The sequence below is a fragment of the Lepeophtheirus salmonis genome, chromosome 6 (assembly GCF_016086655.4).
Source record: "Lepeophtheirus salmonis chromosome 6, UVic_Lsal_1.4, whole genome shotgun sequence".
In the NCBI taxonomy this organism is placed as follows: Eukaryota; Metazoa; Arthropoda; class Copepoda; order Siphonostomatoida; family Caligidae; genus Lepeophtheirus; species Lepeophtheirus salmonis.
Genome location: NC_052136.2, coordinates 55,017,775 through 55,031,573, shown reverse-complemented (window position 1 = coordinate 55,031,573; position 13,799 = coordinate 55,017,775). Strand labels below are relative to the sequence as shown.

Sequence of the window (13,799 nt, the reverse complement as noted above, 5' to 3'; positions counted from 1 at the left end):
TCACCTAATAATGTGGTTTATCAGATTTCCCTAAGGAATAGTTCAAGGAGAAAGATTTGGGAAAGAGCTTGTCATCAAAAGGGTCACCATGGAAAGACACTCAGAATTTGTGCAAATCATTTGAAGAAAGTAATATGAATATAAAATCTAATTCATATTTTCTAAAGGTGATGAAAGGAGGACTTGACAAAGAATATTTACTAAGGTTCAAACTGAACTCATCGTCCGCGGCTAGAATCTGGCAGACTGAATAAAGAGAATATTATTCAGGGACTCGTACTCAAGTCTCTTTTCTCAAAAGTTTACAGATACATTCAGTCAAGAGGCCTCCTTACTGCTCTTTGTGTATCAACTATAATAAAGTGGATTTGAAATTTTAAAACATGCTATCATTATCGAAATAGTGTCTCAACAATTTAAATCAAAAGTAAAATCCTATTGTAGTATTTTATCTTCCAGGCTTATTATTTGATATAAATTATCGCTATAATTTAGTGTCTGTTAATGACTCTTTGGCTTGAAATGTTAAAAGTAATATTATGTTGCTTGCATCGATCATCATTACAATTCCTTTGACATATCACTGGTAAGAAATATTCCATTCCTAACATTTTGCAGCTAAATCAAGGTTAATATTTTCAGACTTTTTAGTCATCATATCTTGAGACAGATTAACACATAAGTCGACCGTAGTCCTAAAAACTCAGAGGCTATTGTATAAATTGGATAATGCTACAAATACTTTTTTAGTACTCCACAAGTTAATTTGTATAATAATTTATGGTCATGCTTGGAGCTATGTCCAGCTTATATATATATGATGATGTCAACGGATTAGAAGTTCCCTTTTAAAACTCTTGGGATTCATAGTGTATAAGTGTGATACAATCCTCAACTCCGTGTATTTACCTAACCAATAATACAGTTATCATTTCATGAAATATATTGAAAAAAAAGAAGAAACAGTACTGAACTTTTACGTTTATAATAATTTATTTTGTGTACACCTTTGTATAAATTTGAAATTTAAATCAGTTTTTTCTATGTATAATATTGAGGACTTTTAGTTTAACAAACCCATATATCTTATCATTAGTATAATATATTTACTTTCAAAAATATTTCATATATTCGAAGAATGAATTTGGCTCTTTATATTGGAACATACATAAATCCTTAACTAACAAACTCAACATTTATAGATTTATCTAAAAATTGTTAAGTTTGTTTAAAAACCTTAAAAAGATTTCTGTCTTAATTATTAAGATCAATCAATATCGGCTGTGCCGTCATGCTCCATCAACAAAGGAAAAAAAGGAAAACGCGTGGTGGAGGACATACATAGGTCAAAATATGCCTAAGTGACAAAATTTGTGTTTCAAGAAAATACAACCTCATGCAAATGTCAAGGATTTTTATTATTAATTTATTATGACTTTGTAAAGGTGCTTAGATGAAGAAGACTTTAAAAAAAGTTAATAACAAAAAAAAAATTAAAAGACAGACGGATTTAATACATTTCATGTTTGTGAAATGTCAAAAACGTATAAGATATGTTATGATATATGCAGTGGAAAAATTGCTAGATTTACACAAGGAGGCCAGGTGCAAATTTTAGACGCCGTACGCTACCTATTTAAAAAGGTCTATTTTTTTTTAAATAAAAATGTTTTCTTTTTAGGTGTATTTTTAATCTTAATTTTAGAAAATAAATTCAAGATGTATTTTCGATTAGGTAGAAAATACATGGAGGCTTTTTTTTCAAATATATTTTCATTATTTTTTCCAGTCTGTGGTTTTTTAGAAAATTATTTTCGAATTTTGTTTTTTTGTTTTATTTAACACGTCGGTCAATAATTCCCGGGCCTAACTACCAGATGTCGCCACTAACAAAATATTTTTCGGAAGTACAAACATTGAAAATGTTACTGTCCAAATTCCATGACGTTTGGCTTATTATTTATTGAGTTACTGTGGTTTAAGTGACGCTACTTTTGTTATTCTTAAAAACGATGTATTCAAAGCAATTTCGTGTTGATTTATCATGGTTTTTTGATGGGGAAAAACACCGTCCAAGCTTGTCTTGGAAAATGTTATCCAGACTCTGCCCCATCGAAAACAACCATCAAACGATGGTTTGCCGATTTCAAACGTGGTCGTACGGACCTCAATGATGCTGAACGCCCTGGTCGGCCAAATGAGGCGGATATTCCAGTAAACATTGAAAACACCCTGAAAATCATCATGGGCAATCGTAAAGTGAAGTTACAAGAGATATATGACACTTTGAAGTTATCAAAAGGTAGTGCTTACACCATCGTACAGGACATATGGGTATGAAAAAGCTGTTTTTCAAATGGGGGCCGCGTGTGCTCACACCAGACCAAAAGCAACAACGAGAAGATGATTCAAAGAGCTGTTTGGAGATGTTCACACGAAATAAAAAAGAGTTTTTGCGTTGGTACATCACAATAGATGAAACATGGATTCACCAATTCACTCCAGAATCAAAACGGCAGTCTGCTGAGTGGTATGCAGACGGAGAAATCCGTCCTAAGACTCAAACATCGGCTGGGAAGATCATGGCCTCTGTATTTTGGGATTCGGATGGAATTTTATTCATTGACTACTTGGAACATAGAAAAACAATCCACAGCGACTAATATATTGGTTGGTTGGATCGTTTGAAGGCCGAAATTACCCAGAAAGGATATCATTTGAAGAAGAAAAATGTGACCTTTCACCAAGACAATGCACCGTATCACAAATCAACAAAAACAGTGTTCTACAACATTACTCATAAGAAAATTGTAAAAGAAGTACTCTTAACCTCTCAAAATTTTACAGAATAAAGATGAGTAAACATTAACGTTTGGACCGGTACTATTGCATAATATATTATGAACATATTCACATGTTTCTTTACATATTTATTGCATCATGTGAAGCTAGGCAATTTCTTTCAATTGTTAAAAATCATTTTTATGTTTGTAGTATAGGGACATATTCCCAATTATTATATCCTTTCAATTAAGTTAAGCCATTTCTCGTTTTTTTACTTATGACAATAAAGATCTTCCTCCCACAAGCTTGTAAGATGCATGGGAGAGTGGGAAGAAGACAATTGGCCTCCCACTTTTGGAAGACTAAGCAAAATTTGGAAAATCATAGACCCACGACTGCGGAAGGAATCTCACCAAAAGTAGTTTAATATTTGTTTGTTTTAGAAGCGACAAATTTTAGTTCTTATTTTTTTCTCTCTCAATTTTCCACATTAATGAAATATTCATGACAGGGGGTGAGTCCCTTGGTTCTGTTGGTACATAAGTAATAGAGAGGGTTGTGGATGCAGAACGTGTTATGTCCCATCTACCAAAGCTTCTTCTTTGGGCCCTCGACCACTGACAAGTCCGTTCCTATGGGGGGAAGTATTCCCTACCTTGGGAAAATGTGTTGTAATGTAAGCACAATCTGTGACAAAGTATTTAACCCTCCTCTCGCAAAGGAGAATCTTTAGTCACGGTACTTAATACTAAAACCACTTGACTAGTGTATGTTTGTATGATGTCCCAGGAACATTCTGTTTTAGAGTGTTTAATTTTTTCAATTCTAATATGAAATTACTTATTTAAGCAAATAAATGGGGGCCTTTCTTTTTTTTTCCAAAAAAAAAAAAATATATTATTACCATCCTTAAAAACCATTACTAGTTATATTTTCCGAATAATATTTTTTTTAATGTTATTTTGTAAATTCTTTTTAGAATGACCTATTTCAGAAAATGTCCAGCCTTCTTATGGCCTTTTCAATATGTTATATCCATTTTTAATGGAAGGATGATAATGATTTCTTACATTTTATCCAATTTATTTCAATCAGATTTTACCAATATTTTAATTCAAATATTAAAGGACATTTTTTAGGGAATAATTTAAACTTTTTCAAGTCATTACATAAATCACCCAAACATTCTGACTGACATACCATTGTCTGCAAGTTTTTTGGTTTCTTTTTTGGAGGGGGTGTTAGAATTGTTTTGAAAAATAATCCAAATATTAAAATTTTTTTTTAAATATTTCATATATTAAATTTTTTAAAAATTAGACATATTATTTTTTTTTCAAAAAAAAAAATTAACAAACTATAGCTACCCACACAAGAAAAAACCTTTAGAAAAAAATTTCTAAAATTAAATTTCAAATCTAATATTTTTTGAGAAAAAAAATCATAATATTATATTTACTTGAAAAAAAACCATAGCTATTCACGGAAAATTCAATATTTTGAACAGAATCATCAGTTATTCACAAAAAAATTCAAAAATACACAAAATTTTCGGAAAAGATATTTCAAAAAATTAAATTTTTGGAGAAAAATAATTTCAAACTACCATAGCTATTGAGAGAAAATTGAATTTTTTTGGGAAAAAAAATTGAAAAATTAAATTCAAATATTAAACTTTCCAGAATTTTTGTTTTTAGGGGGGTGCTACAGCTCCTTCAGCCCAACTGTAATGTATTTCATATGTCCTTCCCCCTTGTTCTTCTTATCTTCTTGTATTTTCTTTTATATATGTATTAAAAGTATTGTATTTTACGTAGTATAAATAGTCATGTATTTTGTAAATAAATTAGAGTAGGTTTTTGTATTATAAAGAATACAGATGATCTTAAAAATAATTATTTTATTATTTCCTCCACGCCATTCCTTGTCCTCATGTCTCTCGGTCATCCTGGATCTCTCCAACTATAAATAAGTTTGTGTCTCCTCTCCTTCGTCAAGAAACAACACCAACCCCTGTGGACGCCCCTGTCGGAAAAGGGGCCCTAGGTGTATAGAATTTTCGTCTCCACTGATTGATTATCTGCATTGCATAAATACCCACATTTACATATACAATATGTACTGTTATTCCGTTTAAGAATTCAGCAATTAATTGTAATCAGGATTCCACACTTGGATTTATAACTGCATATAGTAGTTGTAAATGCATAATTAATTTATTTTATCCACATCCAGGCACGATAGAATTATTGTTATAGGGTAGGATGATCGCTCAGCACGTACTTCTTTCTGGAATTTCATAAAAATGGGATAATATCTAGCGTTGGCACATTCTTCTTTTCGATCTGTGTTATTACGCAAAAATAATCAATTTTTCTTTTTTTGTCTTTCAAAACCCCTTCAAGTTGATAACTTAGCTTCTATGAAGAAAAAAATGAAATATTTAGCAGCTTAGTGTGTTAGCTATAAGATTCCACGTGTTTATGATATAAAAAAAGTTATATCTTTCCAACACAAACACTTCAAAAATTGTCTGAAAACTCCTATTGATAGATAATTAGCTCACAAAAAGGCTTTACATCTCCATGAAAGATAAATGAACCATTCCATTCTTCTCCAGAAATCCCGAGGAAATTATACTCAACAGTCTGAAGAAGAAAAAAATATTGTTCAAGAAGATTGATTGTTTTTAGAAGATATGAAAAAGTATTATAAAACAATTTATAGGTTCCTGGATGTACCATCCATTTTGAAATATGTACTTGAATGGAAAACTCTTGAAAATCCGTGCCAAATATCTCAAGACCAGAACAAAGGCCAATCACATCCCGTAACTTTTGGGGGAAAAAATAGTGCCGAGCTATCACCCTAATATAAGGTCCATATTACCCATATTTCCATAAACGTAATCAGGTTATTTTCCAAGGTATTGCAGTGTTGGATTTGCCATTTTTGTGGTCATCTTAAAATGGTTCTTAAGATGTATATAAATCTTCTTTTTCTTCCTTTATATTTTACTTTTTGTTATAATAAATCACGTCTACACATATTATGTGAATAACTATTTTATTGAATGAGAATTGATTTGGTTTGTCACAAAGAAATATAGGACATCCATCTTTTTTAGATGTTTGGGAGCCTCAGGTTTTTTTTTTCTCACTTTAAATAAAACTACAAGATACAATAGGAGTAACTAGGGAATATGGGCCCCTTGGTAGTATAAGACAACATAAGATAAAATTCACTATTCATTGAAGAGTTCTTTTTGCTTTCACATTGTAGTAAATGTAAATATTTTTCCGCCATATTACACTCAAATTGACATCAATTAAGTTTACCTTAAACTAATTTGCCTAAGTATATTTTGTCTTGAAGCCATGTTGCCTCCAAGATATTTCTTCTTAATATATAAATAAATGATATTTTGATTCGTTTTTGTTATTTTTGGTTAAAATTGAAGTTCCATTGGAATTTTTTAATCAAAATATGTAATGTCTATAGCTATAAAAGGCATTAAATGTATGTTGTTGTTTTTTGTTGGAAAAATGATGGAATCATGCCCCAAAAATTCAATGCTTACACAAACAAAGTCTCCCAATGTTATGAATTCGAACCAGAGACAAAATAGGTAATAAAGTTAGTATAATAAGAAAAACTAAAATAAATAAACATTCATATTACTCTAGTTATCCTTACTTACAATTGACTTTTAACACAATAGTATAAGGGAAAAAAACGAGATAAAAGGCTTATAAAATGTGGACTTTTAGTTCTACCGATTTCGAGATAAATAAAATGTAGTTCAAAAGCCATTTTTTTTTTCTTTTTTGATATTCCACGGTGTTTCCTTTATTATGTATCGCAACCTTTCATCTGAAAATAAAGAGAAAAAGGCCTAAAATTCGTTATTGGTTAGGCCCTTCTTCTCATATATGGAATTATGATTCAATTAATGATGTTAATTTTCACAGGTTAACTAGAGATCATTTTGATTCAACCAATCTCCGTTCTGAACTCTAATAATTAGGGGAAAAAACATAAAAACCCAGAGCAGACAACAACATAACGTGTAAATTTTTATGTAGGGAAGGTAACTCCGTGATTCCTTATGATTTTTATATACAATTTGGAAGTTCTGTTATGTATTTCTTATTTATTTATAAGAATATAGTTTATTATGATATATTATGTAAGTTACTATTTTAATAAATGATCATTGATTCAATAAAAATTTTCGAAACTTGCTTAGGAATAGTGACATCATGACTTTTATTCTAAGTCTAAATTTCTTTAGAAACCCCAAGCATGGGTAAGTGTTTCATTCAAACTCCATTCAACTTGCACTCGAATTCAAATACTCTAGTCTTTAGAGTTGTAAGTTTATTATTGCATTAAACAACGTATGTACCTACTATAAATTTTTACTGCAAGTACTATCATATTATTTAAATCCCAGTATGAGGGATTTAATCAGATTAGAAAATATACAATTTTTTTATTGAGAAGGCTTAATTCATGTAAATGAAATTATACTACATTAAGCAAATATAATGTTACTTCTATCTTTGATTAACTAAACTCAATAACTATAAAATAATGTATTTGAGGATTTATTTTAAAATTTATTTGCAAAAAGATTTTTTCCCATTTAAAAAAAGAATCAATAATAGCTTCAAAACGGATTAAAACTATGCATGATGTGGTAAGAAACCTTCATCGACCACAAATTATACTATTAAATATTTACATTGTTTAATTTGGTTTAGAAAAAAAAAAGTCTAAAAACAACTTCTTTTTTTTAACGATTGCTTCATAATAAATTATCCGAATAAAAGCTATTTTTATATTAAAATGCATTTGTACCAATGACAGAAAATTGCCAGAAAAAATATTTTTCTATATTTTCCTCCTGTTATATCCATATTAACTAGGGATATGAATATTGGCTAAATTGTGGAGACCGTAAATTTTAAAAATAACTTATATGTTGGTAAAACAAAAATATGAACGTTCTTATTAATTAATTCTAATGAGTTTGAAAATTCTAAGGTATAAGCGATCGAGTTGTACTATAATTTATACTGATCTCTATCAGAAATAGTAGAGCTGGGCATGTCCGTATAAAAAAGTGTACCTCCGTACCAGTACGGAACCAAAAAATGACATGGACATACGGAGATCATAGTGAGATTTTGTTAGTGCATGCATTGAAATTTTGGGGAAAGGTTCCATCCCTTTTCTAACAGAAAACAACTATTTAATGCGTTTTATAGTAATACAAATGACATATTAGTTTCGATGAAAAGTTGTGAGCGTTTTTCGTCGGATTTTTTTAGTAAGATATATAAAACAATTAATACATTGATCAAAAAAGCTGAAAGTACAGTTAAAAAAAGTTCATTTACAGTTTTGTGTTTGGTGAGGCCAGTTGTGTGTTACAGCGTTCCAAAATGAAAGTAAAATAGAGATAATTCGATACATTCTTGAGTATCACTACATCCAAAGTGAAAAGGCGTAGCAAGCAGCATTAAATTGATCTGTTTATGGACCCAATACAGTATTGAATTCAACAGCAAAACGATGGTTCAAACGATTCCGTTCTGGTAATATGGACATCAAAGATGTCGACAAAATAATGGAAATCGTCGAGTTGGCCCGGCATGTGAGCACTTATTCCATTGCCAGGAATTGAACATTAGCCAGAAAGTTGTTTGGAACTATATCAATAGGATAATGCTAACTATGTTGATTGTATTGTCAAAATAAAGCGAAAAACGCTCAGAACATTTTATTTTACCTATTTTTTGATTGAAAAATTGACAAAAATGCTATCTTTAAATCTCATTTATTTATATATTAAGACGAAATATCTTGGAGGAAAAGTTGTTTCAATGTAAAATTTTCTGAGGCGAAATGGTTTAGAGCAAAATACACAAATGCAAAATTATCTAGCGCCATTTTATAGAAAATAATATTCTCATTAAGGTATTTGTATTATTTTGCCGCAAGAGAGCACCACTATCTGCCACTTTGTTTACAAGCTAATATAAGTAAACGACTCTCATACCCAATCAGTGACATTAAAAGAAAAATATTTAATCAAACTTTAATAGCAAAACTATGTCTCATTCATTAATTCCATATGCTAAATGGACTGAAAATGTAATGCTCAGCAAAGAAGTTTGAAAAATTTTAAATACAGATGTAAGAGTGCAAAATCCATTTCCATATATTTTTCATTGAAGCCGAACTATTAACTTTTTCAGGATTTGACTGTAATTATTTACTTAATATCCTTTTACGATATAACAACTGATTAAGTATAATTAATACTTGGCTTTCCAAATCTAACGAAGGGGCCCTGACCGTGGAGAAGCCAGAATTGACTGCCAAGAAGGTGTTGCTGACTGTTTGGTAGAATTTGTAGGGAATAATTTACTATGAGCTGCTCCCCTATGGCCAAACGCTCAATTCTGCCCTCTACTGTGAACAACTCGACCGTTTGATCAAACGGGCAGCATTTGTGAATAGGAGAGGAATCGTATTTCATCCAGACAACGCCAGGTCGCACAAATCTTTGATGAAGCGCCAGAAGCTCCGGGAGCCTGGATGGGAAGTTTTTATGCGTTCACCCTCCACTCCAGACCTGGCACCAAGTGACTACCACCTGTTGCATTTCTATATTTTCGTTCCAAATAAATCGAACGAAAATATGGAAATGCAACTTTCTTGATAAAGAGATTGAAATCCAAACTCATATATTCTCAGATGGATCGAAGAGCGACCGCCTTTGGCTTGGGATCTATAATCACTAAAGGTGATCAAGTAGGGGGGGAAGTCTCCATAACCCTCACTCCTCAAAACACTGTTTTCCAAGTCGAGATGCTTGCCATAAAAGAGGCTCTTTCTTGGATTAAAGACAATCATGAGAAATGGGAGCCTAGAGGATTTGTATCTAGTCAGACTCTCAAGTAGCCATTGGAGCATTGCAGTCGATAGAGACAAAGAGATCTCTTGTCCGAGATACGAAAAATATGTTGATGTCGTTAGCTAGTGATGTTCTTCTCTCCCTCTGCTGGGTTAAGAGGTCACAGTAGTGTCACCAGAAATTAGGCTAACATGCTAGCCAAAGCTGGAGCTCTGGATCAACCTCCTGCCCGAATTGTTGGACCCATTACATAGAAAAATGGCAAACACTTTGGTCGAACTATTGCCGTCAAAGCCGTGCGATGCTCAAAAGAGTTAGCGTTAGGAGGTGGAAGCATTTATTGGTTTTTTTAAAGGAAAACTGAACTCCTTGGTTCAGTTTATCACTGGATATTGTCTGTTACGCCAACACTTCATCTCATACACCATGAAGTTAGCCCACTATGTCGCGGGTATGGTTTAAGAGATGAAGACCCACTTCATTTTGTTTATAAATGCCCTAAATGTATGATTGAGAGGACACAGCTTTAGACTATATTCAATCTTTTCTAAGACATTCTTTCTCCAACCTCTCCATTTTTTAATGAATTCTGATATCAGTGGCTGGTTGAACAATGGTGATAGAACTCACTCAGACCGGACTGCAGTAGGATACCTAATCCGAGAAACTATTGTGAGGGCACCAAAAGCTTAAGTTCTTTTTACAGATTGTATGTTTTGTTTGAAATGAATTTTACTACCACCTGTTTCTGTCTATGGCCAACGTACTTGGGGGTATAGCTTTGTCCTCAATAAAGGCATTTTTAAATTTGATATCTGAGTTTTTCTGCCAATGGCTTCTACGAGAAGGGCATTATGAAGTTAGATTATCATTGGCAAAAAGTTATCAAACAGAGCAGGGCATACTTGGCTTCAATCGTATGATTGTAACACATCTTCTAAAGCATTGAAATATAGTGAAAAATACGAAATTATTTTTTCCCCAAACTATTATATGGACATGTTTGTGATCTAAAGTTATATGATCGCAATTAAGATAAGTCCTTAATGATGTTGAGCGCATGGCTAATATCATAAAATCAAGTGCCTTATACATTTACTTTTTATTTTATATAGAAATCAATAATTTTTACTCTTTCAAACGAGATTTATTGACTCTCTTGGGGATTACCTACATAATCTAATGTGAATGAGTACACTTTGAAACTCAGATACATTTATACATATATTACATATGCTTCTATAGGGGATTCTTTTATTACTTATAAAACAAATATTTGGTTTTATTATACAAATACATATAATTACTTTAGATATAGGGTTAAGTTTTTAATTTTTTTTGTTAAATCTAGATTACAAACATAGTTTATAGACATTTTTTCGCAATCTATTTCTGCATAAAAAAACACCGTGGATAATAAGAGTACACTCACTCATCGAACATGCCATTAGACAAAATCACTTATGTTCACATTTTAGATAGAGAGTGACTTTAGTAGCTGACCTAACCCCTTAATAACATATGTGTGGCGATAACATAAAAGCAAGCTGGGTTACTTTTTTTCAAGAGGCGAAACACTCAAAAATGAAGAGTGGACAAACAGACAAACTTTGTATTATTCATATAAATAGGGTTAAAATCATATTCAATTATAGCCCAACTTTTAGGATGCAAGAGCATCTTTTAAGTACTTTAGAAAAAATGAGTTTTAATTCCTGCCCAAAAAAAAACCCTACCCAAAAATTTCGAATTTTTTTAATCTATTTTCAAAGTCATAAAAGAAAATCGCAAATGGCATGATCATTGAAGCCTTTTTATCCTTAAAGTAATAGTTATATAATTTTATTAGTTAATAAAGTACAGTTTTAAGGCTATATAAAAAGGTCAAAGGTCAACTTCTTCTTCTTCCAAATTTTTCTTTTAGCCTGTATACTAGGGTGGCCCATTAATTCAATCTCCTGTAGTATTTTAATGAAAAAGTTATGTTTGTAAAGTTTCAGTCTTCAAACGGCGTTTCTGACATCAATAGCTATTTGACAATGACTGATTTTTACGACATTCTCTATTTGTAAATAATTCAGAAGTTTCAATTTTAAAGTTATGTTGGTGAATTTTAGAAGTTTAAACTTTACAGTGATGTTTTTCAATTTCACAAGCTTCATTCAAGTTGATTTTCTCAAATGATACATTAGAATATAGTCCTTATTGTTCATTTTGAAGAAAAACTAATTGTAGCACAACAAAATACTTTGGATACTCAGACGATCAGAACCACTCTACTTTCTTCGGGTTTTGGTAGGATTTTTTTCTTCCAGAGTGCTTAAAAGATACTCTTGCATCTGAAGAGAAGGACTAAAATTTATTTTTCTCATTTTTATACATAGGTTTTGGTGATTGAATCTTTTAAAAAAAGTACATTTGAGACACTTATCGTGAATATACTTTTGCTGAAAATGAGTTAAATTTACCCTTTTGTTCTTGATAAAGTATAAAAATTATTAAACTTTAAATTGAAATATCTATATAAAGAATGATTGCGTAATAAATTAATTTTGATTAGTGTAAATTAAAAAACGAAGCCATAAATTAAACACTACATCTCATTTTACGGATTCTTAACCATGTGCATAGTGAATAACATATTAAGGTCCCTACAATTGAATAATGCAATTAAAGGGGGAGGCGAATAATTATTTTCTTATGTTATTAAGTCTTCTACAATTTGCCATTTGCTCACCTACTTTGTTAAATACAACCCAGCCATTAATATTCTAGAACAATAGCGGCAAAACGATGAAGAAGTCTATTAATAGTGCCTATAAAATTAGCATAAGCTTCTACAATTACCTATGTAGTTGGTGATTGCAAAACTGCTTTCATATAGAATCGTATAACTAAAATGTGCTTCAACATCTATCGGGCATGCAGACGTAAACAACGCGTTTGGAATGGTATTTCTAGCGATGTAAATCATTTTTGTTTTTTAGCTGACCAAGAATGAGTATTATTTTCTTTAGCTTTTGTCGTTATTATTTAACTACTGAGTAGTGAACTTTCTTTCCTAATACATTCAATTATATTAAAAACTAGATTGAAAATTCCTGTACACTCATAAGAGACGGAGAGTAAAACCCAGAAGATTTTTTGAAGAGTTCTAGTTCTAGTTCCTTGTTGGACTCAGAGTAGAATTGAAGGTTAACATCGGAGAAATTCTTGCCAATGCCCTTTTTATTCCTCTCCTCCCTCGTCACAGCTGATTGAAGTTGATCTAATGAAACGTCATGACAGTAAGCTGCTCTTCAATAAAATATCCTTCAAATTTTCAGGGTTACCATTTTAATTTTATGTTCTTTTTTTTCCATGTCCAAAATACACAGGACTTTCAACACTACTTATTTCTAAGAGCTCTCCAACGATTTTTCTTTTGAAAATATAGAGGTTCTGTGATTTAAAATGATATTTGTTTGGAAGAGAGAAAATGCCACAAAGATATACATTTGGTAAGCACATTAGTAATGGTCGTATTTCCAAAAATACGATTTATCGTGAAATTTTGACTCCAACAAACCAGACACGTTTCTAATCAAAGAACTTCCTTATTTTGAAAGGGATATTAAATTAGTTTTGAATATTATAATATGCAAAATTCTTAAAAATAAATTGTCAATTTAATAGTTATTTGAAAATTAAAGAAGATCATAAATGTATGCAGCCTTATCTCAACTTCACGGATATTATGTCATACGGGACACTACCGCATGTTCCATTGAAATCTGAACACTTGCCTATTCAATAATTAATAAAGGTTGAGTAATTGAAATTAATTCATATCTCGAATTATTGAAGCATAAACAATTAGTTACAAAACAAGTCAAATTTAAGCTCTCTAACTTACCCACAAGTCGAGAAAATGACAATTGAACGAGATTGACGGATTTCCATTCCGATCACTAAGCAGTTGGGCGTTCCCGAGACCACTGCCCACGCCGCCAGCAATTGCAAAACGTTGGAGAGGAAGAAGAGCCCCGTCAAAAATGCCAAACTGGACCTGGAGATGTTAAAGAAAATATCCCAGGGCAATCTCCTC

The 13,799-nt window shown here is 31.5% G+C and overlaps 1 long non-coding RNA gene across 5 annotated transcripts in view; it reads left to right on the top strand.

The window, feature by feature from the left end:
• Positions 1 to 2,947, top strand: part of LOC121120808 (uncharacterized) — a 28,437-nt gene extending 25,490 nt beyond the window's left edge. For 4 of the 5 annotated variants that reach the window (XR_011780994.1, XR_011780991.1, XR_011780993.1 and 1 more), the window contains 2 exons: positions 36 to 586; positions 643 to 2,947. This is a non-coding gene — a long non-coding RNA (uncharacterized lncRNA). The remainder of the gene's footprint in view (positions 1 to 35; positions 587 to 642) is intronic. The other variant, XR_011780992.1, reaches the window with a different exon arrangement.
• The last annotated feature ends 10,852 nt before the right edge of the window (positions 2,948 to 13,799 follow it).